General features: G+C 45.5%; 1 protein-coding gene across 5 annotated transcripts in view; it reads left to right on the forward strand.

The window, feature by feature from the left end:
* Msrb3 (methionine sulfoxide reductase B3) overlaps window positions 1-14,286 on the forward strand; it is a 151,325-nt gene that overhangs the window by 76,497 nt on the left and 60,542 nt on the right. The gene's annotated exons all lie outside the window — the stretch shown is intronic.

Genomic DNA, 14,286 nt, shown 5'->3' on the forward strand with positions numbered 1-14,286 from the left:
TTTTCTACCTTCAAGTGATACCCTTGAATCCATTGATATCTCCATGGTAAAGTCTGTTTGTACTCCCACGATGAAGACACACACCTGTGCTTAGAGCAGACATGAGGCGTATGGCAGATTTGTATGGACGGTAACGATATTGTAGACTTGAGTTAACACTATCTTGGCATTGGCCTAAGATTGTCCTTTTTAGATCCCAGCAGTTCACAGTCGCGCAGGCACCACATAGGCCATTTGGCCAAGATAGTTAATTCTTGGTCTGGATAAGAATATTATTACTCATTGAAGGATAATCTTCACCAAAGAAGTTTTATCTGGGTGGGAAATCCGGGAAGTCCTAAATCTCCCCCCAACCAGAAGGCTTTCTGAAGCGTGAGCATCGTTTGACACAGGATGACGAAATCTCATAGAATGAATGAGTAATCTGACAGCTGTAGCATGCAAAACACACTTTAATTTGCTCCATATTTCTTCTTTAAGACACTACCATTTACAGATATTTCTGAAATAACAGGAAAATGGTAGTTTCCTTAAAATTTTTTTAAGAGTTTTGAACTTTTCTCCAGTTGCATAAACCTTCTCACACGTTAGCGCTGGTTGACAATCTGTTCTGAATTCTTACATAGTTTTTCTTTTCATGTTAAAAAACCGACCCTTCAAATTGTCACCCGTTTCCTCTCAGAAAACACACATCCTCGATTTCAACACCCCTAGCTTATGTCACGATAGTTGACATGACACTGAGGATAGCTGCTGAGCCGTGCTAAACTGGTTAATACCCAAATAGTAAAAGCTGCCCACATCCCCTCTGCTTTTTGTTTAAGGTGCCCCACCTCTCCCCCAATCCTGTGATTTCACTGAAGGACTCCGTTGAAGGAAAACTTGCTGTTTTAAATAAGAAACAGAGCCACTGTAGAGGGCGGATTTAACCCTTGTGAGAGTTTGAATCACAAACCCTGAAAGCAAAACCCTTATCCAAACACAAGAGCTGGTGAGAGTCACGGTCACTGTTCACCGTGACACAGCGCCATCTCTTTGAGCATTCCTGTCAGCTCCCATTTTCTACATGCTGTGAGGAATAGGATTTGACTTCTCATTCATACTTTTGCTGGTTTTCACTGTTCACTTGTCTCTTCTTGCTTTCCTGTCTGCTCTGAGAGAAAAGCATCCCCTGCCTTTCTTTGTTGGAGATGGAGTGGTTTATTGGCTTTGTGCAGCTGTCTTCATGTTCAACACATGTTCCCTGGGTCCCACGAAGACGTCAGGGGCCACAGGGCATGGGCAGTTTTGAGGGAATCGATTTCCCCACCGTCCGTTTCTCTGGGCACATTTCTGAGACTCAGCGGTCTGCAGCTTTCCCTCCCGTGTCTCTTCTGCCTGCTGTCTTCTCACTTCACTTGGGGTGGTCCACCCTCCATCCGGCCCAAGTCTGGCTGGAACTCATTGTCCCCAGTTGCGGTCTTCAGGCATCAAGCGAAATGATAGCTCAAGGGTGTGAAGATGAGCTCCCCGAAGGAAAACAACACCAAAAACAACACTAGTGTGAGGTAGTGCTGCCAAACGCCTGCGAGGGTCGGCCGTCCCCTACTGTCTGTTTTGTATGTCTTCCCATCTGTGCATTCTTTTCCCACCTAGGAGCTTAAATGGTAGCCACGAGAACACATATCAGTGTGTTTATTCAAATGATAGAAAATGAAAGTTCGGGGGACTTCATTGTTTTAGAAAAAAGAAACAAGTCTGATTTGATTGATAGATATGTTGCTAAGGACGGGTTTGCAAATTAGTTCACGTGATTTATTTTTCCACATATGTTTGATGGAAATATGTAGATCTGAGATTTTGACAGAAACACTGTAAGCATGTATACAGAATACAAAACAACTGTGAATTTATCTTATGCAGTTATTTACATTTCTGGTAAGTTATTTAAAAGTATAAGGGGAAAAATATCAATCAGCAAGTCCAGGTATAAAACCCACATATTTGTTAGAACGAGAAAGTTTAATGGATTTCCAGCTATAACATAGGGGTTGGGATGAGGAGGTCTATGCAAGTTAAAGTGAATGGAAGTTAGAAAGGATACAGAAATAGCAGGAATAGTGACCATGGAGACAGACGGCAGGGATGGTGACCATGGATACAGACAGCAGGGATGGTGACCATGGAGACAGACAGCAGGGCTGGTGACCATGGAGACAGGCAGCAGGGATGGTGACCATGGAGACAGAGAGCAGGGATGGTGACCATGGAGACAGACAGCAGGGATGGTGACCATGGATACAGACAGCAGAGATGGTGACCATGGATACAGACAGCAGGGATGGTGACCATGGAAACAGACAGCAGAGATGGTGACCATGGATACAGACAGCATGGATGGTGACCATGGAGACAGACAGCAGGGACGGTGACCACGGAGACAGACAGCAGGGATGGTGACCATGGAGACAGACAGCAGTGATAGTGACCATGGATACAGACAGCAGAGATGGTGACCATGGATACAGACAGCAGGGATGATGACCATGGAGACAGACAGCAGGGCTGGTGACCATGGAGACAGGCAGCAGGGATGGTGACCATGGAGACAGACAGCAGGGATGGTGACCATGGATACAGACAGCAGGGATGGTGACCATGGAGACAGACAGCAGAGATGGTGACCATGGATACAGACAGCAGGGATGGTGACCATGGAGACAGACAGCAGAGATGGTGACCATGGATACAGACAGCATGGATGGTGACCATGGAGACAGACAGCAGGAACGGTGACCATGGAGACAGACAGCAGGGATGGTGACCATGGAGACAGACAGCAGGGATGGTGACCATGGAGACAGACAGCAGGGATGATGACCATGGAGACAGACAGCAGGGATGGTACCATAGAGACAGACAGCAGTGATAGTGACCATAGATAGAGACAGCAGGAATAGTGACCATGGAGACAGACATCAGGAATAGTGACCATGGAGACAGACAGCAGGGATGGTGACCATGGATACAGACAGCAGGGATGGTGACCATGGAGACAGACAGCAGGGATGGTGACCATGGATACAGACAGCAGAGATAGTGACCATGGATACAGACAGCAGGGATGGTGATCATGGATACAGACAGCAGGGATGGTGACCATGGAGACAGACAGCAGGGATGATGACCATGGAGACAGACAGCAGGGATGGTGACCATGGAGACAGACAGCAGGGATGGTGACTATGGAGACAGACAGCAGGGATGGTGACCATGCATACAGACAGCAGGGATGGTGACCATGGAGACAGACAGCAGTGATAGTGACCATGGAGATAGACAGCAGGGATGGTGACCATGGAGACAGACAGCAGGGATGGTGACCATGGATACAGACAGCAGGGATGGTGACCATGGAGACAGACAGCAGGGATGGTGACCATGGAGACAGACAGCAGAGATGGTGACCATGGATACAGACAGCAGAGATGGTGACCATGGAGACAGACAGCAGGGATGGTGACCATGGATACAGACAGCAGGGATGGTGACCATGGAGACAGACAGCAGTGATAGTGACCATGGAGATAGACAGCAGGGATGGTGACCATGGAGACAGACAGCAGAGATAGTGACCATGGAGACAGACAGCAAGAATAGTGACCATGGATACAGACAGCAGGGATGGTGACCATGGAGACAGACAGCAGGGATGGTGATCATGGAGATAGACAGCAGGGATGGTGACCATGGAGACAGACAGCAGGGATGGTGACCATGGATACAAACAGCAGAGATGGTGACCATGGAGACAGACAGCAGAGATGGTGACCATGGAGACAGACAGCAGGGATGGTGACCATGGAGACAGACAGCAGGGATGGTGACCATGGAGACAGACAGCAGGGATGATGACCATGGAGACAGACAGCAGGGATGGTGACCATGGATACAGACAGCAGAGATGGTGACCATGGATACAGACAGCAGGGATGGTGACCATGGATACAGACAGCATGGATGGTGACCATGGATACAGACAGCAGGGATGGTGACCATGGAGACAGACAGCAGGGATGGTACCATAGAGAGAGACAGCAGGGATAGTGACCATGGATACAGACAGCAGGGATGGTGACCATGGAGACAGACAGCAGGGATGGTGACCATGGAGACAGACAGCAGAGATGGTGACCATGCATACAGACAGCAGGAATGGTGACCATGGAGACAGACAGCAGGGATGGTGACCATGGAGACAGACAGCAGTGATAGTGACCATGGAGATAGACAGCAGGGATGGTGACCATGGAAACAGACAGCAGAGATGGTGACCATGGAGACAGACAGCAGGGATGGTGACCATGGAGACAGACAGCAGGGATGGTGATCATGGAGACAGACAGCAGGGATGGTGACCATGGAGACAGACAGCAGGGATGGTGACCATGGAGATAGACAGCAGGGATGGTGACCATGGAAACAGACAGCAGAGATGGTGACCATGGAGACAGACAGCAGGGATGGTGACCATGGAGACAGACAGCAGGGATGGTGATCATGGAGACAGACAGCAGGGATGGTGACCATGGAGACAGACAGCAGGGATGGTGACCATGGAGACAGACAGCAGGGATGGTGACCATGGAAACAGACAGCAGAGATGGTGACCATGGAGACAGACAGCAGGGATGGTGACCATGGAGACAGACAGCAGAGATGGTGACATGGAGACAGTCATAGCGGAATTGTAGTCATAACCTTTAGGGCAGAAACAGAAAGGCCTAGGAAGACCTTTCTCCTCGGTACTACTACTCCTTCCTTTCTCTGGGGTTGAGGAGATGGCATGATTTCAGTGACTGGCAGACAACGCATGGCTATGCCACACTGGTGTCGTGTACTGGAAATAAGAGGTTGCACGGGACACTTGCCTCTTGGGATTCTCTGGAAAACTACTGTTTTGGGGGGTGGGGAAAGCTGCTGGCAGAAAGATGCCTCAGTGGAAGCAGTTGGGAATGTCGGGGAGCTGCTGGGTTTTCAGTTGGCACTGCAGCAGCCTGGCACCTGGGAAGCTACTCTTGCTGTAATGGTTTAGCTCTTGGTACTTGAGTTCGCTGGAGAGAAGGATGCAGGAAAAACCGTTTCCTATGGGAATCAGGTACTGCAGAAGCCGTAAACATAGAGGGACCATGGTGTAGGAGAAACTGTATACACGGAAGGAGCCTGGCCCCAGAGCTGCCCGTGTTCCAAGAGCTCGAAAGGGAGCAATTTCAATATTCTCTTTAGGGATCCCCGATCAAAAGCTTGAAAACCACTTGTGACGCTGGATTCTCAAAAGGCAGTTGGCTTCTTGCTTTAAATACCAAGTATAGACAGCAATTGCTGAGTGTGGGGTGAGCAAGTGCGCATTTGTGGTTTTTTGTTTGTTTGCTTTTTTTACTGTTGTTTCTTTAGAAGGAAGGGGATGAGAGATGAAGAACAGACTAACTAGGAATATTCTGATTTAAAAAAAGTAGGGAGTCATAAGCGAAGTGATGAATCTGGAAATGCCTAAATGCTTCTCAAGCTTTCATTTCCATTATCTGGTCCATACTTACATTGTGTGCACAAGCCTCTCTTTAAAACTCTGTGTGTGTGTGTGTGTGTTTGTGTGTGTGTGTGTGTGTGTTAATGTATGCGAGTGAGGGCACATGCCATTACTTGAACACGGAGGTTGGAGGGCCATCTTGTGTGTTGGTCCTCATCCTCCATCTTGTTTGAGAGAGGTGTCCAGCTGTTCATTGCCCTGCATACCGGACCAGCTGGCCTTTAAGTTTCTGAATTCTCTTGTCTCTGCCCCACTTCTTCTCACAGGGGCCCTGGGAGCACCAGCTTGCTCTATGGCATCTGGCTTTTCCGTGGGTTCTGGGACTCTGAAGCCAGTCCTCACACTTGGGTAGCCCGGTACCCACCGAGATGCCTCACCAGCCCATATCTTCCTTTACTCCACCAACACACATACGTTACATCCTCACAAAAATGTCTATTTAGTTATTTTCACTTCATTTCCAAATTTGTAATGTAAACTATTTCCCTCTTTGAAGAATATTCTGCTTTCTTGCTTCTTCACAGGTCCAAGAACCCCATTCATGGCCTCTTAGACACCAAACGTGTGATTTATCTCACAGTTCCTCTTTTCTTCACATTCACAAATTTTACCAAGCTGGTTGATTTCTCATGGTACTACCGACTTCCTGTTAGTAAATTTACTGACAGAAGCAAGAATGTTCTCACCTCTGGTTATTTGAACTTTTAAAATTTCATAAAGTGAATTTATTGCACATCAGATAAACTAGAGAGAGAATTGGTAAAACAGTTAGACTCAGAAAGTAGTTTTGGGTATCTTTACTGTGCTGTGGCCGATACATTGCCAGGTACTATGGAATAAATCAAATGACATTACAAAGTATTTTTCTCACTCTAGCCATGGCTTTGTTGGGAGACCGTGAAACACGGCCAGCAATAGTAAGCTGTCGCAGTGCTGCTGGTTGAAATGCGCTCATGTACTTGGAGGTTATGACTGTCAAGTCGGCAAGGGTTCGTGGGACAGGAGGCTATCTGTGTTTTACTAGCGGGAGGGAAAGGAGGAAGGGGAGAGGGGAAGGGGCAGGGGGAGAGGAGAAGAGGAGTGAGCTCCACTTTTCTCTGGTGGAGGATCCTGGCAGAGAATTATGTGGAAAGAAGAATTAGAGATAAGATTGAAGGTGCATGTTTTCAAGAAAATGGAGCCAGTAGGAATGGAGAGATGGACTGTGTTGGGACCAATGGGAGATGCAGCTTTTAAAAGAAAAGTCTTTTAACTACTCGAAGTCCTGTAAGGTCCAGCATCCTCTTCATCACAGGCTGTGTCTTCCCCTTTCACAGCGAGCATGGTCCCACATCTCTGTTCCTCGCCATGTTCCTCCATCACTGCAGCTACTGCCTCCTTCTGGGTTATCTGTGCTTGTGCATGGGTGTGTGTACATGTGTGTGCGTGCGTGCATGCGTGTGTGTGTTTACTTTCCCTCTACTAAGTGAATTTTGCAATGGAAAGTCCATCTCCTGGTAATATTTTTCCCTTAGCTCCAAGCATGTAATAATCACCAAATACCTATTGGTCACCGCATGCGCGTCTTACTGTGATTGGATTGATTTTGGAGAAATTTTGAGCAAAGGGCTAGCAGGATAAAAGATGGAGGTGAGTCATAGCAATAAATAAAATGGATTTCAGGGAGTCAAAAAGAGGATATAGGGTTGTAGTAGAGCCATTGGGATGCTTTTTCCAGGTTAGCTGATAAATTGTGGCATTATCTATGTGCAGTCACCACCTGGTACTTTTGTTTGTCTGCACACACAGTAATCCTCCATTGAGCAGTTCACTTTGTAGTACAGGCCCATTACTGAGAATAACAATACTACTAAAATAATATCTAATGCTTGCATAGCAGTTATTATGCCTGGCATGGACCTATAAGTGTTTCCTATGAAAATCACGTAATCCTTCCAGCTACACATTTCATAGATAGGAGAACTAGGTAAGGAAAACCTCTGAGGAACACAGTTAGCAGGTGAGTGTATTTTAAATAGTAATGCTCAATTTGGAAGGAAACAGAGGTTGAGGAATTATGTAATACAATGCTTTGTCTTTTATCTTGGCCAATCAGACATGGTTATTTTTAATCAACATCACTAGAACAAATGGATCACACACATCTCCGTTCTTTGTAAAATCTTATTGTTGAAGCATTTGAAGACTTCTGCAGAAAATTGGAGATGATATCTATTTAGGAAAAAGGGCGCACTCTCGTGTGGCTGATTGCCAAGAACGACTCTGTTTGAAAGACCCTTGGAGCCACCCCGGTAAGATGTACTGAACGCGCAAGAAGCCAGCAGCTGTCCAGCTCCAGCAGGCAGAGCTGGACTGACTGGCGAGGCCCTGGGCAAGGGAAGCATAGTATTTTCACATAGTGATTTCTTGTCTTACTTTTTTGCAAGTAACTAGCTATATTTCATATTTATCACTTAAAATTTTTTCTTGCTATATTTCTGAGAAACCTGATGTCAACTGGCATGAATAATTCTAAGTGGCCTTTTTGAATTTCCATCTTCATCGAGCAACCAGATAGGGACTGGCCAAAAGCAAATCACAGGACATGTAGAATGCCTACCCGGATATGTGAGCTTGTGTCCATTCTCCCTAAAACGGGGAAAGTGAAGCCAAACAGGGTCAGAACTAAATACACAAACATGCCTAGTATATTCTACTTACTAAAATAATATTAAACGTAGGTGGCTCGCGTGAGTTTAAGGGCACACGCCATCTCAACAGTCTAGAAGGGTCTGTGAAGTGGAAGAATGTAGAGCATGTCAGGTTAGCACTTTTCTAGAACTGTGGCCAGTTTCCAGCAGAATTCAATGAAGAAGTGGTCTTGAGGATAAGTTCATGTTGTCGCCAGAATGCTACCGTGGCTGCAGTGGTCAAGACCGCAGGGGTGGTGTGGATGGGGGTAGAGGAAGCAAGCTCTCAACAGAGGAGAACAATAGATAACCCTGTCCTTACCCACTTCATCCTCCCTGCCGCACAGGCACAAAGTCGTGCCAGGGGGCGAAAGGGTCATGTTGAAAGTCTCCTGTGGGTGGAAGAATGCACAGGGGCAGCAGAGCTGAGCCCACTGTGTGGCGCTGGGCTGGAGTTCTCCTCATGAAAGACCTTATGTTCGGAAAGCGCTGAAAAACAGCTTCAATTTTCTGGTGGCCTAGGATAAAATAATAGCAGGGGAGGGGCTCGCGTGAAATGCGGGGTGTGCACGCTCGGCAGCAGGGATCTGCTCAATGGTGGCAGCGCAGGGTTGAAGCAGTGACTCCTCACGCCTGCCTCTACCACTCACAGACGGACTTTCTTGGGCTACTGGGAAAGAAAGGGAGTAAAAGCCACCACTGATACCTGACCTTGAAGCCAAGGTGGGTAGGGAGACCACACTATTCAGAGACCGAGAAAAACCGTATTATAGAAACTACAAAAGTGTAGCAAGACATAATTCAGCGGGAGGTGCTATATAAACATAACCACAATTTTTTAAAGTTATATACATATACATACAAAAATGCTTGAAATTATAGTGTACACAAAATGCCAAACTACACAAAATGATCATGAAGGTGTGTTTGTGTGCGTGTGCACGCGCGCGTGCATGCGCCCTGGCGAAAGGAATATGGAGAAAGTCATTTCGCCTCATATTAACAAAATCATAGTGTTAATTTCCACATGTAAGTCAAAATGACCTATATTTATCTCAGAAAATTACAGTGTTTAGGATAAACGGGAGAACACTGTGAAGGCAGATTTATCTTGGGTAAGCATGGGCCAGATAATTAAAACTTATCATGGGCTTTGAAGTCAGATAGTTTGTGAAAGCAATACGTGAGCTCCAGTAAGCACTCGTGAGGTAATCCACCAAACGGCTGGTCTCGAAATACGTCCAGAGCCTGATTTGGAAGTAGCATTTTTTTTTTTTTTTGGTCCCAGCACAGATCTGCAAAATCACAAACCAGTTATGTGAAGATGTCTCTCATCTTTCCCATTTGTAAAATGGTTGGGCAATGGCAATTTTTTCCCCTAGCAGCATTATCGAATTAAATGCAGGAATTATGGAGATGATCTGTAAAAACATTAAGGTTTGCAAAAAACCATAACTTTTAATTTTATATGATAAACTGTAAGCAGCGTACCAAACTAGAGTTCTCCAAATTAAGTCATGTAGTTTGGTTTGTGTTTCATTATTAGAACTGTGTGTTGTGTTGTCAGAAGCCCCGAGGGAGTAAAGCCTGATACTGAGTGTGTGCAGTTGAGTGTGTGCAGTGGAGTGTGTGCAGTTGATGTGGGGACAGTTGACTCGGGGGCAGTTACATCGAGGTTGTAATAGCCTTAGGCCCGTGGGAAAGGGCAAAGCCTTCCCCAGTGTAGATTAGAGAAACGGATGATCCTTCCTTCCTGGTCCGAGTGTGGTTGTTGATAGATAGTGTGTACCGAAAATGCCCACCACAAGCCCCCACCTAGACTTTGTTGCCAGAATATTGCTCCCCTGGAGAGACAGCTCCTACCTAGAGTAACTAAATTGTTTCATTTTACACCATAAACCCTGCTTCCTGTTTACATGTGTGTGATAATACATCCCTGTTCAGCTACATGCAGGAACCCAACTCTCTGTTCAACTCTATAAATAAAGACAGTGAGCTTCCAGGGACCTGAGGTTTCTCTGTCCAAGAGTCCAGACCTCCCACACCCGGCTTCTTTGTGTATTTTCTTCTTTCCCTTTCTGCCACATCCAGATCAGCAGGGTTGTGCAATGACTTGATATTTTATTAAGCAGTATTTAACCCAGTGATTCAGCTCATCCAAAAACTTTCAGTTTCTTATAAAAGATTTAAAAAACACTTTAATGTGGATTCTAAATTTCTTAAGTATTGTACTTAAAGGAATAACTGTAGGAAGGCATTGTTCATTTCCAAATCTCTTCCCAATAACTCTGTCAACTTCTTGAGAGAATATGCTATAATTGAGGAATTTGGGGTTCTGCATATTCTAAGAACTTAGCTATTTGTTAAATAGCTTAATTAGTAGAATTAGCTGACTCATCTAGACACTAGTAGCAGAGACATATAGACACTTCTCTGTTGCAAGCATCTCCAACTGTTCTCTCTTATCTCATTCCCCAAAGTGATTCTTTGAACCACAGGGCTCACATAGCTTGCCTTCAGTAAATGTTCGCTTTCTTTATCAATGGCACTGTTGACACCTGCAAGGGTGTGTTCCCACCACGGAGGGAAAATGGCAGTACTGATGGTTGTCACATTCTTACAGGAAAGTGCTGAGCTGGGGAGAAACCAAACCAGGACTAGACATCTAAAGCTGTATTAAAGGAAAAATAAGAACCAGCTTTTATTGTTGAAAATAATTGTAATGCACATTCAGATGAAAATGCTAGAAAAATAAGAAAGTGTAAGAGGACTTCAGCGAAACACACTGGGATAAACAGCTGACCTTCTCTCAGGCGCTCGAGTGACAAAGACAGTCCCTGCAGAGACCAGCTAGGCAGATGTATCGGAAGACAAGGGTCTTAGCTGCATCTCCTAACATACGCAGTGCAGGGTGTTTAAATCTCCCTCTACTTCACGTTAGATGGCTACAGCACCTCCCTTCCCAGTCACAGCCAGCAAAAATCTCTCTAGGCATTACCAAATATTCCATAAAGGACAAGATTATCTTCCGTTGAAAACAACTGATCTGGATGATCCACAAAATAATAGCTCAAGCTCTGATGATTTGGTGTTTTTTTGTGGTGGACATATTTCCAACATGGGCTGTATCAAGCTCACATGTGACACTACTGAATATGGAGCTGGGAAGAGATTTAGTAGTCAGGGTTCTCTCTCCGTCTCTTTCCCTCACACACATAGAGGGGTTCAAATAGTCCAGCTATGGCTGTCTCCCACAGAAAGGCCAAGGATTCAGCAATTGTTCAGTCCCTGGAGTTCTGGGGGAAGTCTTCAAGAGCTTCCAGTTTTTATCTGTGTTGGAATCCTGAAGAAGTAGGCTCTAACACCAGAGGAGGAGTGTCTTAGGAACAGGACATATGCACTTGCTAGCAAGAATGAGAGCAAGCAGGCAAAATACTAAAGCTTTCGGACTGCTACCAGCCAGTGTGGCCCAGATTCCAAGTGGATCTCCTGACCTCAGATTATCTGGATGTAGTGTGGATCTCCTGACCTCAGATTATCTGGATGTAGTGTGGGTCTCCTGACCTCAAATTATCTGGATGTAGTGTGGGTCTTCTGACCTCAGATTATCTGGATTTAGGGTGTGTCTTCTGATCTCAGATTATGTGCATTTAGGATGTGTCTTCCCCCTCAAAATATCTAGCCCAGAACCCCCTCCCAGGTGTGCTCTGCTGCTTGAGAGTTAGGTAATTTGACAGCAGGATTAGCAGTCACACACAATGAGTCATATTTCTGTTGGGGTTTCTTTTTTTTTTTTTTTTTTTGGTGTTTTTCGAGACAGGGTTTCTCTGCAACTTTTTTAGAGCCTGTCCTGGAACTAGGTCTTGTAGACCAGGCTGGCCTCGAACTCACAGAGATCCGCCTGCCTCTGCCTCCCGAGTGCTGGGATTAAACGCGTGTGCCACCACCGCCCGGCTTCTGTTGGGGTTTCTATCTGTATTGTAAATGACAAACACAAAAAGTTAAATACTTGGGAAATGATGAACTGTGTTTCCTTTGAAAATACAATTTGTTGGACAGTAGGTTTATCTGGCTTATTTTTGATATTGGTTTTATTTGGCAACAGGCTATGAACATTGCCAAAACATACATTACCAGTTGGCTCTCTTAATGTTTAGGATACTATTGGAATGGACATTAACTGATTGTTGAGGGTGATACAATAGATGCCTGGGAGGGAAATAGGGGTGGATATGATCATATTCCCTTGTATGCACATATGAAATTCTTAAGGATAAAGAAAATCATTAAAATATAACCCCTCCAACAGAACACAAAAAGAAAAACAGCAGTAGAAGTGTGTTTCGCTTCTACTGAAATCTGAAAATCCAACTGTAAGGAAGCAGAAGTGCTTTTCCCCCCTCCCCAGTTCTATTTTACTGCTTACGACAACATATCCCTATCGTTCTGCCATAATATGAGGGCCTGGGGCAAACCCAGCTCCAACACGCTTCTCATTTGTCTTTCTGCTACTGCACACTCGGCAACACACAAAACAGACTGCTTCTATGAGCAGATAGACGTGTGTGAGGTTTTCTCCACACGTCAAGCAAGCAGTTCCCCAGTGGTTGGCAGCTGGGGCTACAGGGTTTAATTCAGTTCTGGCGTTGTGTACCTGAAGGTAGCATCAGACCACATAGCCTGGAGGCTCCTGCCACACGATTGCCCCTCCTTCTAGATACATCAGTTGCAGTTTCTAGGTAGTGCGACTCTTTCTGACCAAAAAAGTGAAGCTAAAAGTAAGCTAGGGTTTGTGTGACTCAGTTGATTCGGTGGAGTGGCGCATAGAGCCTAGAAGACCACCTGCCTTATCTAAACTTGTTTGCTTTAAGTCTTATGCAGTGTTTTAGTAAACTGCCAGATAGACTAACTGCCCAGCACAGCCCGTGGAAACACCATAGTTTTTTGTGCTCCCCTAGGCATATCTTTCAGGAACCCTCCACATATTAAGCTGTTTAAAAGCTCCTCATTCTCAGTCCATTGGGGGATTTTGTGGAAGCTTCATGTAGTCATGTTTGAATAAATCACTGGTTATTGGTGGTCAAGGTACCTCAGCTCCTTTCTCCTCTCTGAAGATTGGGGAAATAGGAGTTACTGTCCTAAACCTTAATCATGTCTTGGGAGCAACCAAGGACCTGTATGTTTTGGGTCTCTTGGACAGCCCTAAGCAACAGTTCAAAAGAGGGCTTCTCATGTTTACCATTGGAATATTGTTCGATGGTCTTTGGCTCTTGAAGGGAGCTTGTCAGCCTAGATGAGAAAATTTTGTTTAAACTCTGTATGCATATTTATACATAGACTTATGTGCATTATAAGGCTTTTCTTAGGTAAATAGCTAGCAGCATTTTCAGACATCCTTACCATTATTTTATCCTTCTCCATCCTCCCAAGTGAGACCCCTGTTGTTTCCATTTCCCAGATCAGATAACTTGGCCTGCCATTCTTCTCTTTTGCCCCACCCCTGCCCAGGCAACAGTCCCTTTTTGCTTTTCTGGTTTCTGCAGTTGCTCCAGGGCCTGCACTCACATCTGAAGACTTGGTGCTAGAGTGGCTGGTGCGAAATCATGCGATGTTTGTCTTTCTGGGTCTGGGTCACCCACTCAGTGTGACCTTTTCTAGTCCCCTCCACTTACTGCAGAGTTCCTGGTTTCATCTTTTTCTTTACATCTGAGTAGTTTCCTACAGTGTATGCGAATCACATCGTCATTATGCATTCATTATTTGAAGGACATTTAGGTCGCTTCCATTTCCTAGCTATTTTGAATACACTTGGCTGATCAAGTATCTGTGGTGTAGGATCTCATATTTTGGGCAGATGTCAAGGGATGGTATAGCTGGGTCAAATGGTAGACTGGGGTTTGTTTTCAGCTTTCCGAGAACTCTCCACACTGGTCCCTGTGTTGGTCAGACCCACAAGGACCCTTGTCCTAGCTCTCCCTCCCCCCCCCAGCGCTTGATGCTGATGTTTGCTGTCTGACTAGGCTAAGATGAAATTGCAAAATTGTTTTGATT

This window comes from Arvicola amphibius, chromosome 17 (genome assembly GCF_903992535.2).
Source record: "Arvicola amphibius chromosome 17, mArvAmp1.2, whole genome shotgun sequence".
In the NCBI taxonomy this organism is placed as follows: domain Eukaryota; kingdom Metazoa; phylum Chordata; class Mammalia; order Rodentia; family Cricetidae; genus Arvicola; species Arvicola amphibius.